This window comes from Zonotrichia leucophrys, chromosome 2 (genome assembly GCF_028769735.1).
Source record: "Zonotrichia leucophrys gambelii isolate GWCS_2022_RI chromosome 2, RI_Zleu_2.0, whole genome shotgun sequence".
In the NCBI taxonomy this organism is placed as follows: Eukaryota; Metazoa; Chordata; class Aves; order Passeriformes; family Passerellidae; genus Zonotrichia; species Zonotrichia leucophrys.
This window is the reverse complement of record NC_088171.1, coordinates 87750844-87766324: the sequence shown is the minus strand read 5'-3', so window position 1 is coordinate 87766324 and position 15481 is coordinate 87750844.

Below are 15481 nucleotides of genomic sequence, written 5' to 3'. Positions count from 1 at the left end.
GGGGCACAGTAATTAGGATTCTTTGAGGAACACAAGATTTTGAATTGTTAACTTGGCTTGCAGGGGCAGGCAGTTGAGTGTAAGAGAAACTATGATGGCATAATACAGGGAGGGAGAAATACACATTAGTCATAAAGGAAGACAAATTATGTCTGTCAACTTGATGTTTTTCTTTGATTTCTTACATATATATATATATATGTATACATGGATACATAAGCAACCTCTGAAATGCTTAGTTATAATTCAACAATTTATAAGAAAGTTTCTTCTGTGGTACTTTGCATGTTTTATTCCCAAGACAAGAGAAAAGAGGTGGAAACAAAACTGTTCTCAATACAAATCTGATCAGCCCCTTCAGTTTCTTTGTTATGATAATTGGTAATTACAGGGAGAAAAAAAATTTCTTCATTTAACATGAAGATTGCTTCAAATGCCTTCCCTACACATGATCTATCACAGCCCACCTATGGATGACATCTGTACGGAAGGTTAGACCAGGTGACATGAACTCTCTCTGAGCAGCTGCCAGCCACTGCTCCTGCTCCCCCATTCCCCAGCACCTAGGGAAGAAACTAGGGCAGTACCAAGATCTGAATATTTGAAATGGGTTTTCAAATTTCCATCCACCAGGCTAAACAGGGAGTAGTGTTTGAGATACTACTCCCTGTTTAGCCTGGCGGATGGAAATTTACGTGGTGCCAGTGAAGCCATCAGGAACGCTTTGGGCCAAAATCCGAAGCTTAAAGAGGATTAACCCCATTCTGAGAAGAGTCACTGCCTAGTCATCCTCTGATTGGGCCAGGCAGATCCTTGCTCCCTGAGGATGACTGTGACTACGGGCATCTGGGGCTGGGTCACTGCTCTCCTACCCTCATGAACTGAACCTTTCCAGCAAAAGCCTACCCAGTTTCGTGCCCATCTGCTGCACTACACCGGGATGCATCCTGAGTGATGACAGCTGAGTCTGTCCTTCCAAGTCAGCTTCTGTGCTTGTCACAAAATCACAGAATAGTCTGAGCTGGAAGGGACCCAGAAGGATCACAAATTCCAACACTTAAGTGAATGGCCAGTAGAGGGATCTAACCCACAATCCCGGTGTTATTAGCACCCCTAAAAGGCACTCAGTTTTCAAGGACCAGGTTTTGACCAGCATTAGGTTATGGCACTCACACCAATCACCAAATCCAGACTTGGATTTCACAACCAGTTTCTGTTTACATCCTGGCTTGAACCTTGGTCTGGGTTATGAGGTTCATTCTGGTCTGCCTGCCACATGTCCTGACACTTCCCCAGCCTGGAGGTGAGTTTTTCCAGCAGTATGTGGCAGATAAGCTTTGCTCCCAGCAATGTGGGGGAACTGCTCTGACGAGGCTCTGGTGGCAGTGGGGAAGGAGATGGGAAATGGCAAAGCTCTGACTAAGGACAGTTAGACCTATTTCCCCAGTTTGATTATCCAGTTGCCTTCCTGACTGTTGCAGACATCTTTCATGAAAAATCCTTTCCTTAGGATTTTTCCTCCTGAGAAGCCGAGAGACCTCAGTAACAAAATGCAAACATTGATTATCTGCTGCTGTGGAATGCAATGGGTGGATCTGTGACTGGCCCTTAGATCTTAGATGTTTGTAATTGGTAGCCGATCACAGCCCAGCTGGCTCGGACAGAGAGTCCGACACAGCTGCCTTTGTTATCATTCTTTCCTTTATATTCTTACTTTAGCTAGCCTTCTGATGAAACCTTTTCTTCTATTATTTTAGTATAATTTTAATGTAATATATATCATAAAATAATAAATCAAGCCTTCTGAAACATGGAGTCAGATCTCCATTTCTTCCCTCACCCAAAAACCCCTGTGAATACCGTCACACCTGACCATGTTCCCTTGCCCACACACAGCACATGTGCAGGTCTGCACACACACACAAAAGCAGTCTTTCAGAGTTCAGTGTTCTGTTATGCACAGCTTGCATTTATTACCTTTTTTTTTTCCTGGAGCCAACACATGACATCTGTGATGGGAAGATTAGATTTGGATAAATTAGATGCAGTATCAGGCAATTTTCAGAGCGGAACTAAACATTTTTAACTGGTCCTGGAAAAGGGGAAATATTCATATTGCAGAAAAGTATTTGCTAGCACTGCTGAAAGGGGTTGCAGTTTGATTCAAGGGTAGCCTTGTCTCTTTGTTTGCTTCTGAATGCTTTTGGGAGCTTGCTTTCTAATCTTGACTAGATACATGTGCTTATGTATGCCCATTTCATACTGCTGTGCTCTTGTGGATTTTTCTGAAGTATTATAAAAAAAAGGGAAACAGAAAAACCCATTGATGTGAAAGAAATGTCCAGCTGAATCTAGGTGCTTGACAGTGTGTACAGGTGTGCTAAAATAAATACACAGCCTCCAGAAAATGTAAAACAGTCATTCATGCACAGTCTATGGTACACTGCAAACAAATCTGCCAACAGGTAATGAGTGAAAAATGTTGGTAACTACTGAACTTCAAACAAATATATTCCACTATTATCTAGGAAATGTGTGAACTCAAATGTAGTCACAGATTGTACAATAAAATTTTATGGGACATTGTCTTTATGCATGACACCTTTAAATGTAAAGGCAGAAGGAAATGACTGTGTGAATTCAGGAAAAAAATACCTAGCAATCATGCCACACCAACAGGAGACACCATTGCTTGGAACAAAGCAAAATCAGCTTCAAACCTTGTTTCCATTAAGAAGGTGAGCAGTATTGTATATAGATAATGTGAGAAAAGCTGACAAAATCTGTTGTTGTCTGGACTTTCTGGCTTGCAGCAAGCACTTCTTTGTCATTTATTGGTAATTTCTCAGTGTAATGGAGTTAAACTGGAATTACATTGGTATTATCACTAACGATTTTCAATCTGGTTTGCTTTATGAGACTTTTAGAGAGTTGTTTCGGTGTTCCTGTTACTTCTTTCCTATATTGTGAAGCCAGTTACAGGATTGCCCTGTCTCACTATAGATTTTGTATGTGCCATGCTTGTGTAATATGTTTCAGCAGAGCAAAGTAATGACTTGTCATAAAGGAAGTCATATAGGAACTTCTTCAAATGTGCACTGCCCCTGAAAATATACCTTCTACATTAACAGCAATGTTTATCCCACAGACCCACAGCAGTTTTAAACTCTGAGTCACACAATCCCTGTTTTTTTAGCTTTTGGCCATTTGAGCCCCTGGTCAGAGAAACCACCGCCTGTAAACTGAGAGTTGACTCCCTTGGCACTGAAGTGCCAAGTTTTTGCTGGAGCCAAGCCACTGTGGATGGGGAGCTGCCATGAAGGACATCAGTATTTTCCACAGAAATAAGCTTTAGATCTTTCAGCTGCAGTTAGGAAACCAGGAGGGGTGTGCAAGTAATCTCCAATCAGGATCTTTCCTTGGGAACCTGGTTTCCATGTCTGTGCCTCCTTCCTCTGTCCAGGGCTGTACCTGATACCCTGCCATTCCTGTATTTTTTAGAAATACCAAGAGGTGCAGAGGGGCTGGGCAGGCACCCTCTGCCTGTGCCAATCAGCTCACAGGAATGCTGGCAGCAGCTCTGGGGTGTGTGGAATGCAATGTGTGCCCTCATGCTTCTCTGCAAGAATTTCTCTGCTGGCCTTACAGCAGCCCCATTTCTGTGCCTTTGCTCCCTAGATTTGACCCGATCCCTGTGAGCCGTGGCCGTGTTATCTGTGCAAAGGGTCATGACATTTTTAAGGTATAAACAAATGTCATGCATTAAATCATTACTTTTATAGACTCATTTAGTGGGAAATCACTAAATGAGTGATTTCACACTTCATTTACCAGATCCCAAAGCTCCAGAGAAATCAGGATCATTTGTTCCTAACCAGGCAGATCTAGCTGAGAATGGCAGTGGAGGAACAGCTGTGAGGAGTTATCCAGGTGTATCTTAAAGCCAGTTTACAGGTCAATAAATACAGGTATATTCATTACAGCTGTATCCAGAGGCTGCACAGAGATGAGCTTTGCAGACCATAAAGCTTTCTAATGTTATTCAAGAAGGAAAACGCTGGAATCGATGCTTCAGCCTGCCGTGAAGATGTGGTGTAATGAACGACAGAAGAAAGCCACAGCCTTTGCCCAGAGACTACTCACACTTTCTAAGTGGCCTCTGAACAAGTGAAGTAAACCAGCTCATGCCAATGAGAGCAGAGTTAATACACACAACAATATTCATTTAGCTCAGGAGACCAGAACTGGAGGTGAACAAAGCAACAGCAGAGTTTGCTGGGAACCTCAATGTCTTTTACAAAGACAATCCTTCCATTTTATACAAGGAGGCAAAATCCTTCTAAACTGGAGCCAGGATACAAGAAAATTCAAATTTTGCATTACCCAGAATTTCTGGGAAATGTTGACTTGATGCTTAATAATTTTCTCACGAGTCAATGTGAGCAACTTATTTCAACATGATAAAGACCTTTCTCTTTCTTTACATTTGTGGTTAGTTTCACTTACAGCTATGCCATATGAAATGTAATTTAAATTCCCATAAATCATTCAGTGAGAATCTCTTCTGCCTCGACACTGTGACTTGTTGCAAACAGTGTCTACTTGAGAAATCATCACATTCCCAAAAGTTGTATAGCAAGAGTTACACTTGAGGCTTTCTGTGTTGTTTATAATCAGGAAGGAATCCTGCACTTTTTAGATTGCAGTTTGGAGGGTCAGATTATTTCTCTGTTGGAGCACACCTTGGGAGAGATAGGAAAGAATTATTGGAATACCTGCTCTCCTCTTCATTTTCATCAGCATTAATTTGCAGCTTCCTTGGTCCCTCTTGCTTCCAAATTTCCTCTTTAATGAGCATGGGGAGAGCTGGTTTATTATGAAATACCAGTAAGCCACTGGTAAGTATATAAATATGGATAGGTTTAAGCAAGACAGCAAGGAAAGCTCAAGTTCTACTCCCACTCTTCCCATACCTTAAAATCATAACAAATTTGACAGCACTGCCACTGGAATTAAAAAGTACCTTTGTTTCTGTGAGATGAAGGAGGCCAGGCTGTACATAGGGCTGGCATATCCCAGTACATAAAAAATGACCAAAAAAATCAAGAAAATCATTCCTGACACAGAGCTTACAAAATTTGGGTCTCTGCTGGAAGAGCAGCACTAGTGAGGTGCATCAGAAAACATCTCAGCAAATGTGTTTTCTATGCAGAATTCACTGTATTTCCCATTCAATTGATTTAAAGTGTCTCACAACGGATAATAGTGCATTAAAAAATACATTTTATTTTTATTTCTTTATACAAATATATATAGTTATATTTTTATGTCTGTGTTTATAGAAACTAAATTTAGAGTTTTGACAATAATTCATTGCATTTTTGCCTTTCATCCCTTTAATTTTAGATCCACGTATCTGTAGGGATTTCTCTGAGTTTAGCTGCCTAACACGGGGCTGGGATGGTGTTTGAGATGCTCTGTGCTCTCCCACCTGGCCTCCAGTGGCTGGCCCAGGGACCTGCCAGTGCTGTGCAAACTCCTCTGCAACCTGAGGGTGCCCAAAATGCCACTGCACACCTAAAGAGCTGAATCCCAGTTTGCAACCCTTTCACTGAGGGAAATAAAGGAGCGAGAGAAGCCTGAGATGCTGACATGGAAATTCATGTTTCTAACTGCTGCTGCCTACATTGCTGCTCTTGCAGCCTGGCAGCTTCTTTTGAAGAGCTGCTGCAGGATGGATTTGCTCTTTCCCTCTGATTACACTGCTGCTAGAGCTGCCTGGCAGGAGCTGCAGCCCTTCTGTTTCCTGACTGAGCGTGTTTGTGTGGGGTTGGATTAAGTGAAGCTCCCTGTGGGAATGGCTTCTGTGTGTCCTTGGTTCCTTTCCCAGCCTGGTTTCTCTCCATGCTGCAGACACTGAGGTTCTGAGGGGTGGCATTACATGCAGGGTATCCCTGCAATCTATGCGGAGCAGGATTTAGGATGTTTAATGGGGGCAAAGAGCCTCATCTCCCCAGCTCACCAGCTGCAGTGTTGCCTGGGCAGGAAATGTTGTTCTGGTTGCCCAGAGCCCATCACTCAGGACGGCTCCCCAGTCCTAACCCTTCTCTAACATCTTGCTTCCCATTTGCTGCTCAGGATGAAGCTGCATTTTGTTCCCTTGATTTGAGAAAGCCAAATGCTTTGGAAGCATTTGTGTGCCAGAACAACGTGGCCCTTTCTGTTTACTTACATGAGGCAATCAGCACTGGCTCAGGCAGAAAGGATCTCCCAAACATTTTGGGGACACAAGTGGAGGTGTATGAACCACAGGACTTGCCAAGCTGGTTATAACCTCTGCCCCCATTTCTGCCATTTCCTGCATCCAGTGATGTGGCATCCCAGTGATGCTGGTGTTCCTTTCCAAACAGAAAAATGCATCTTGGCCTCCTCAGAAGGGATTATTTTGTGCCCTGAAACATGAAACCTTAATTCCTCCTACAACTACATTTCATTTCTGTGAACAGTTGAGCCTTCTTGATATTTTTTGAACCTGGGAAAAAAGGAGAATTATTAGAAGTAAAATATGTTATTAAATGAGAGCTGACATGTGTCAGGCTTATTGATGGGAACTTGCATAAAATGTGATATTACTTCATTCCTACCTTAATTGAAGATATTTTCAGCCTAAGTGATGTGTAACTGCTCGGTGATTTAGCTCTGTTTTATGAATAATTATATTACATGTATTCTCTCTGGGTATTTCCATTGATACATAGGAGAAGTGTCTCTCAGAATAGCCGCTAAAGGGGTCAGGCAGATCTCACTTCATTGAATCCCTTTGAAAATAGCATATTTTGCCTTCTTAACAGTTAAATTAATAAACACAATGAGAACCTTTCAAATGAGAGGAATATTCCCTCTGCTTATGATCTAATTCCCTGGACACCCACTTACTAAAGATTTGACAGGAGTAACATGAAGCTACAGTATTCACTATGTGGTTCATTTTTTATCAAACAAGACAGAAAGAATGAAGCCTTGTCTGTGTTTGAAAGCTGTATCATGTTTCTGCCATTTCTTTAGGCATTCTTACAGAAACCTTTCAGTTCTCCCTTTCTCATCTTCTGCAGGCTATTGTATTAGCAACATCTTTTTAGTGATTAACAAAATAATGGTGATTTTTGCATGAGGCATAGGAAGAGTCTCATTCTTACCTGTGTACTCATGAAACAACCAATTTCAAACTGTGATGAAAACAGAAATAATTATAAACACTTCAGAAAATAAAGAAATCTTCAAGAGTAATATTTAATATTAAACACCACACAGAAAATTTCCCAGGCAACAGGCCAAGCTGAGATTAACTGGATCTTTTTTAAGAGTTGTTTGTAATGTAAATTTAAAACCAAATAATAAAAAAAACTTTGACAAACCTTTACATCATCACCATAATCTGCACCTAGACCCAATGAAATGATAGACAGTAAAGCTCTCAGCATCCAAGCCAGGAGTATGCAAATGCCATATTCTGCAGCTCACTGATAGCAGCTGGAGAGCTGAATCTAACTGCACCACTTCAAAGCTTTCCTAGGAAATAATTGAACACTTAATGATTTTAAAGTTCCAAGATAAGTCTAATGCCAATTTGTTGTTTAAATTAATTTACCTAGCAAATTATCAATGTGTATGTCTGGAGCAGGCTTACCTCTGTGAGTGTGTTTGCAGCTCTGCTACTGTGATGAGCAGAACCAGAAATGCAGTGAGGCATGGATCTTGTCCTGGGACACTGGAGTAAGCTGGGTAGGTAGCTGGTTCTGGATGAGATGAAAAATCCACCTTTCAGACCAAGCATTCCTTTGATATCATTTATTTGCTGCCAACTGGGTCTTCTTCCAAGACAGACTTTGGAGGGCATCTTGCTTCAAAATGGACTCAGACTTGCCTGTGGCCAAGAAGAAATGGCTTTTGTTTAAGGCATTTCTGTGTGATGTTGGTGTTTCAGTACCAGCTAAGCTGGCTTCTGTCAACTTGAAGTAGAGAAGAGAGGGAGGTCAACTGGCAAAGCCACAACAGGACAATTACAGGAACTTTCCTCTCTGTCCCATTTCTCAGAGTGCTCAGGGGCACCCTTTGAAATGATGAGGCTTTTTTTAACCCAAAAAGCAGCCTGTTCCACACCACTTCTAATTGAAATGTGGCCTTCGTCACCATGGCATGTGCACCTGCATTACCTGAGGCCAAGGTTGTCATGTGCTCCCTGTGTTTCTTCTCCCTTGCCATGTCCCAGGCAACTTCATTTGCACCACCTCTAGGTATCTGCACTACCTTTGGCATGATTCTCCACCTCTGCTCATCATCTCTTTTGGTCCCAGGACCTGCTGTAACCTTGTCTGCCCTTCTACAGGTCAAGCTGGAAGTATGCTGAAGGGTTACTGCAAAGCTGTTCATAGGGCCAAGGGCAAAATAGAACTTGCCTTGTGGATAAATAGGAATTTTCAGCCCTCGGGTTTCTGAATTAAAATATGTGCCCTCAAAAGGCTGTAAGATAAGTTAGTGAAAAGCGCTCTGTGGAAAAATGTTTAAGAGCCTTACAGCATGAAAAGGGGAAAGAGAAACTCCAACCAGCCTGGTCTTGCAAAGGGTTTAATCCTTCTTTATAAATTAGCCTCTTTGTACCGATGAAACATGTTTGATCAGATTCCAAATCATGGTAGTGACTTGTGCCAGCTGGGAAGCTGAAGAGTAGAGGAATGTTGGATATTTAAATATTTTACCAGCCCTTCATCCGGGTTAATTTTTTATTAGCAGCAAATATGCCTTTCTGCTGAGGAGTCTACAACTACTGCTCACCATGCTGAGATATGGGTATTATTGCTTTGCACAAAGACAGTATGAAAAACAAGAGTTGAGGGAACAATTGGTGCCACTCATTTCTCTTCCCTAAGGGTACACCCAATGCATCCATACTGATGAACATTTGCGTTCTCTGTGCCTTATTTGCAAGCCTGAGTCTCAGAGTTCAGCTTTTCCCCATTCACATTGCTCTCTGCAGTACATACCAGCCACTGTGCAGCTGCATCATCCAAGCCAAGCCAAATCCCTGGGTCTGAGTATTATGAGGGTGGCAGCTAGCAGGTCACTAGGACAGAGAGGATTGCAGCACTATCTATTAAATCTGTTTAAACCTAGTTCTGACTAAATGGTTTCCAGTGGGACAGGCCTGCCCATGACCTGTCTGTTCTCACCAGCAAATCTTTCGTGGTTGGGGTTATTGGCCTCTCCTTCTGCAGTCAGCTGTGGCAAGGACACCACCGGGTCTCTGCCAAGAATAGCCATGGATATTGTCATGTAACCAGACCTAGGATCTTGGAAGATGGTCAGCTCAGTGCTCAGAGTGCAACAGCTAGAGCAGAAAGCAGGAGTAGAATCTGTTCTGGCCAGGAGCAGCCATGTTCAGTGCAGAAATGTCTGCGTAGATAATTATTAAAAAAAAAACCAAAAAAACAAAACAAGGCAGTTTTCCTGAGCAGCTGCCTCTGGAAAGGGTTTCAGTGAAGTGGCAGCATAGAGGTGAGCTGGTAGTCTGGGAGCATGGAGAAGCTACAATGATAACTAAAACATCCACATGAAAAAAGGATATTTTAAACAGATATATTAGAGTAAATTTTGTGGGAATTCACCTGATTGTGTAGTACTACAAAGTCCTGAAACTTTATTTTTTATACATATGTAGCTAAAAAATTACACCCAGTCTTGCTGGTTGGTCAACTCATAGTGAACTATTTATTCTACCCAAAACACTAAAAATTTTCTCCCAGTATTTTGGTTGACTTATTGTGCCAAGGAATACCTGGAATTCACATTAAATTTAGTATTTGTGGAGATGATTGTAGTGACTAGGACCACCCTGCTTTGTATTCTTCCTCCACTCTTTCATACTATATGTCCTACTAAATTAATTAAAAAATTGGGGAGCCCTCCAGTGGCTAAAATTATAGAGGCTAAACTACCAGTGTATTAAAGAGGTATTCAAACATTTGCTGGTGTCATACAACTTCACAAAAATCCATACAATTTTAGTATAAAACTTTACAAAGTATTATCTTTCTACTGAAGACACAATTTTTGAAAGGTCAAACCAGTTAATTACTTGTGGAAATACTTGAGGAAAAATTTCTCTCTATATATTTTTTAGAAAATACACACAAATGCCACATATAAAATATCAACTTCAAGCTCTTAGAGTTTTCCTTTTAAAGGTAAACACCAGGAATTTAAGAATGTTCTTCATTTGGTAATACAATTGTTCTCCTACTCCTCAGACTCTTACTTGGTACTCTGCTTTTCATTTTAAAAAAACTCCAAAACAAGCCAACCATCCTCTGTGTGTGTGGGAAATCACAACTCTTGACTCTTTGAAAATCTCTATATTGATTCCTTAAAAGTCTGTATATTGAAAGTTTATCCAGAAAATGTGCCAACACGGTGTTCTGTTAAAAGAAGAGAGAAAAGGTTTGCAGCCCAGCTGAGGTAAACAAAAAGTGTTGAGGGACTCTGCTCTGGATCTTCCTTGATCTCACTTCTAAAATGCTCATTGATTTCCATGAGAAAAGATTTGGACTAAAAATCCATGGGGAGATGTTGCAAAGAAAAATATAATTTTTTTGTCCTTGAGGCAGTAGCTATCTCCTACTACATGCTGGGATTTTCTGTTGGATCATGGAACTAAGCACAGAGGGAACATAAGTAAGACTCTTATAAATGAGGAAGTCTGGGACAGTTTCATATGCGTCTCATTGCAACAAATTGGAAACCCAATGCAAAGCCCATTTAAGTCAATAGCTTTTGGCTTGGGCTCTTGGAGAAGGATAAATGGAATAAACCAAGAAAAATGCTAAATCTCCCTTTGAGCCGGGAGACAATCTTTGCCCAGGAGGTGACTGCTGAACTGCTGCCATTGAGTGGGGTGGTGACACCCAGCCCAAAGCCTGAGCTCCCAGTCATCCACGGCTTGTTGTCAGCTGCAGGGCAGCCATGGAGCAAAGCCAGTCTGGTCACCAGTCCGCAGAGAGACTCCTGTCCTCTAATTAGCTGTGAACTGATGTCACTGACTTGAAAGACCTCCCAGTTTGTTTTTTTTTCCCCCTTCCTCCCAAATATTGCAACAGGTCTCCATCACCTTGCACACTGCTCCACAGCTGACAGGCGACAGGCAGTCTGAGAAAACATCCCAGCGCCTGCACAGTGGGATGGGTGTCACAGGAGGGCAGTTCCATCACACAGGCTTATCCCAGGCTACAATCACTGACCTCGGCAGTGCTGGGCTGCAGGGAATGACAGCCACTGTGAGAAAGTTGGAGCATCAGCTTCAGCCTGATGGAAACAGCCTGCTTCCCAAGGATGAGGATGGCCAAATCCTGCACTGCACTGTGACCACTCTCCTGGAAGCCTTGGCTGCTGCTGTTGGTGAAGGGCAATACCAAAGCCCCCTCCTGACTGCCACAGGACAAGTCCAAGAGAAGGAGGTGCAGAGTGCATCCATCATCTGCAGAAGCATAAAAATAGCATGGGGTGCCTACAAAATTGAAAACGGTCTGTGTCAAGAGCTGTCAAAAGCTGTGGTTGCCACAGGGATAATTGGTTTGTGCCAGCTGTAGTTGATGGGTACCAGGCTGATGAAAGGAGACAGGATAATATGCCTTCTGTTGTTTAATTAAGGATTTTCTAAATCTGTATAAACTGAAAGCTCTGGATGTTGCAAAACACCCAAATGCGCCCCAATATTTGTAGCAATGACAGAATGCTGGGGAAACAGGATTCCTCCTAAAAAAAGCATGCCCTCAAAAGATGCAATCCCTCTGCAGGAACGATGCTCCTGCCCTGCCTTTCCCACCGAACTGCTCCCTTCAGATTAATGCTTCTCAGAATCTTCCCTTATCACAGGGGCTGCAATCTTTACTTAATACCCTGAGGGAGGGACATCTTGGGTTATTTTGCACAGTTCAAGTGATTGAAATACAACAGCAAACTGTTAACATGATCCCAAAACTGCTGGCTCCTAGCCCAATATCTTTTCTACAGTCATTTCAAAGAAGGTGATAAATAGCATGTCAGAGAGCTGCTCTGTATACCAAACTCTACCTGAAGGACTGTAAATAGATAAAACTGAACAATCAACAACTGTATACTGAAATAAGGCCAGGTACCCGAAGGGTTCTGGGAATCCTAGTTGTGATTTCTACTTTTATTGTTGTTAATGGTAGGTATCAAGAGGAGATGAATAGCTCTCAAATTAAATTTGCAGCTAATCTCATAGTAGGTGGCAAAAACTCTATCATAGAGGCAGCAGCCTTATCTGGAGGATATAGTAATAAAATCCAACCTGAACAACACCAGCTAATACACCCAGAAGAAATGAAGAAACACATGTAGCTGTTTGATGGGGCTGGAGGTGCCTATAAAGCCGCAATGCTGGAAAAGTGCTGGGTGAGATGATGTGCAGCAAAGCCATGAAACTGGCTCCCAGTGTGGCACAGCAATTAGGCTGGGCAGCCTGTGAAAACAAAGCTCATTGTTGTGAGTCTGGGCAACATGAAAAGGATGACATTCATTTCACAGGACTGGCGTGCTGGGGGAAAAAGGATTACTTGTTATGCCATCAAGTACTAAACTCGTGAGGAAAAGGCTGGTGGTCTCAGAAGTGTTTATCCCTCAAGCACCTCCCTCTCTGAATTCTCTCCCTGTTCCCTGCTTGGCCAGTTTTGCAGGGATCTGCTCCTGCAATCAACTCCAAACCAGGAAGAGCTGGGGTGGCACAACTGTTCCCTTCTGCCAAAATCACTGCTGGGGGCTTGTGAGTGCCCTGTGGCCCAGCTGTGCTCTGGTTCTCGGCTGCAGAGGTGGAGGGCATCTTCAGAAGAGTGACTAGTATTGGATAAAAGACTGATCTCAGCAACAGAGGTAGTGCTGGCACCCCACAAATGTAGTATTGCTCCACAAAGGGCACATCTGCCCTTATCCCAAAAATAAGAGGATGGGAAAAGATTCAGAGATGGGTTTACCAGGACATTCAGGAGTGTGGAATGACTTTTACACCAGGAGCAGCCACAGACACCAGGACTCTCCAACCCAGGAAAGGGACTGATGTTCTCTAGATCCAACAAGCACCATGCGAGGATGGGTAGGGAGTCACTGTTGGCTGTCCCACGAGAGTTTGATGTCCCACCAGGATGCAGTGACATCAGAGAATAGCTAGGGCAGAACTGGCAAAAGGAAACAGTTCTTCACAGAGACAGGGTAAAATATCCATATTGGACCAAAAACAACTGGGTGAATTCACAAACATCCACTACAGCTTCTAAATACCAGAATAACTCTTCTGGATCAGGAGCTGCAAATTTTCAAGGGCTGGGAGATTATTCTGGCAAAACAGACCTAACCTGTTCTTGCACTCCTCCTTGCATGTCCACTATGACTGTGGTCAGAGACTCAATACTGGGTCAAATTGGCAAACAGTCTGACTCAGTCTGGCCACTCTGATGTCTCTGATGATTTGTAATGCCACAGGTTTCCTTGTGTATTTCCTCTTGCCACTGCACAAGAGCTGCATCAGGCCAACCCTGATGTTTCATTTCTCTCTGCATTTATTGTGGCAGTGGATATATGATCAAGCTACACATTTTTGTGCCTTCAGTAACCATCTCTTTCAGTGGCCACTATCTTCTCAAAGTCAGGACAGGCAATAACAGAAAGGAGTCTCTAAATTGGGGAAGAGGGGGTTTTTAAGATTTTCCTGAAAAGTGATTTTTAGGTTTCTACACTGAAGTCACTTTTACCACTTTCAGGTCTGGTTGCTGGTACGTTTGGCCGTAGTTCCTACAGTCCCAGACTTCACCAGGGCAAAGCAAGCTACAGCTGGATCAGTCTTCAGGGATCTCTCTACAACTTCCAGTTGATGATTTGCTTCAGGTCCTAGATGCTTATCCTTGTCTTGAAGAAATATCTCTTGCAGCAGCTCATCTTGTAGCAACCCCCAAAACCCCCACCCCCAAAACAAACAAACACTGTTTGACTGCATACTGCTACTCTGATCAGGGTATCAGGTAGTGATCACTTTCCTCTCCCAGGTCCACTGGGCTTGGATCAACCCCCTGTTACCTTACAGATGGAATTGGCAGCTCTCCAGAGTATGCACTGCACGTTCAGCTTCTCCATTTCTGCCCTGAAATACAATCTGGCTGCTTCTGAAGATTGTAAAAGTAATCAATAATAGGTTAAATGGCACATTTTCTCCAGGCACTGGGTCTGCTTACATGTAATAAGTGTTTATGAACTGAGAAAAGCATTCCAAATTTACAGAAATGCTTTGGTAATCCTGAAGCTAGATTTTTTGGTTTTTTTTTTTTTTTTTGGTGCCTGTATGCACTGTGATACCTTCTATTGTGCTTAGGGAATAAATTTTTACTCACTAACACAGATTTGGATGGGTTTGCTTTTATCACATTTAAAAACAGGAAGCTAGTCTGTCCCTCCCCCCCCCCCACTTCTTACACCACTATTTCTTAATGATGCACTTTTGTCAGTGAAGATGAGTTGGTAAAGACATGAGGATTACATTCAAATTCAGCTGTATTTGTAGTTTAAACATGCGGGAAATGAGATGAGGGGAGGAAGAGCTTATGCTAATCCAGACAAATGGAAGAGCTTGTTTTCACATGGTTTATTTGAAGTCACATTAAATTCTGTTTGTAACCAGATGCATCTGCAAAACTAGGGCTGTCAAAATTTATATGCTTACCTGTTGTTATACTACTGCTCTAGGGCTTTTAATGAACTGCCATGAGGATGCTTTAATCATGTGCTGCATATGCAAAGCACAATGTAATTTATTAGACAGCTAATCAACAAAGCCCATCTTCTAATTCATTCAGGTGGGCAAATGAAGGTAGAAAGATAGAAGTGACCAGCTTATGGCCCACAGAAAACTTGCCCAGAGCTGGGATAACAGTGTGAAAATCTGGCATTACCCTCCCAAGCCCTACCTCCTCCCAGGGCTGTGGTGAGCCTGTGACACCTTGGTGTCCCAAATGAGTGATTATGCAGCATTAGCAGTGTGTCTCCCAGCTCCAAAGGAGAGACTGCTTTACAGAGGAAAACAGTGCTTCCTGGGCAGTTAATTAATCACTCCTCTCATCTTTAAAAGGCAGTGTTGGCCCTTCTGAAAATCCACTGAAACACCACTGAAAATCTGCCCATGTGTCCCTTTGGCTCGGCTACTTCTGGGAGGTGATGCTGGCTCCCTATGCCAACTGCTCCATCAGCCTTAGTCACAGCTCATCCCAGGTGAATGGAATAGGATAGCTGGTCTTGGAGCCATCAGGGAGATGAAAGACACAGAGCCCCTCCACCCTGAGCCAAAGATTTGACTTTTCTAGTGGTGAGGCCGGCCAGAGCAGTGTTTCTGCAAGTGGAATTGACAGGTTTAAGCTAATTTCAACCT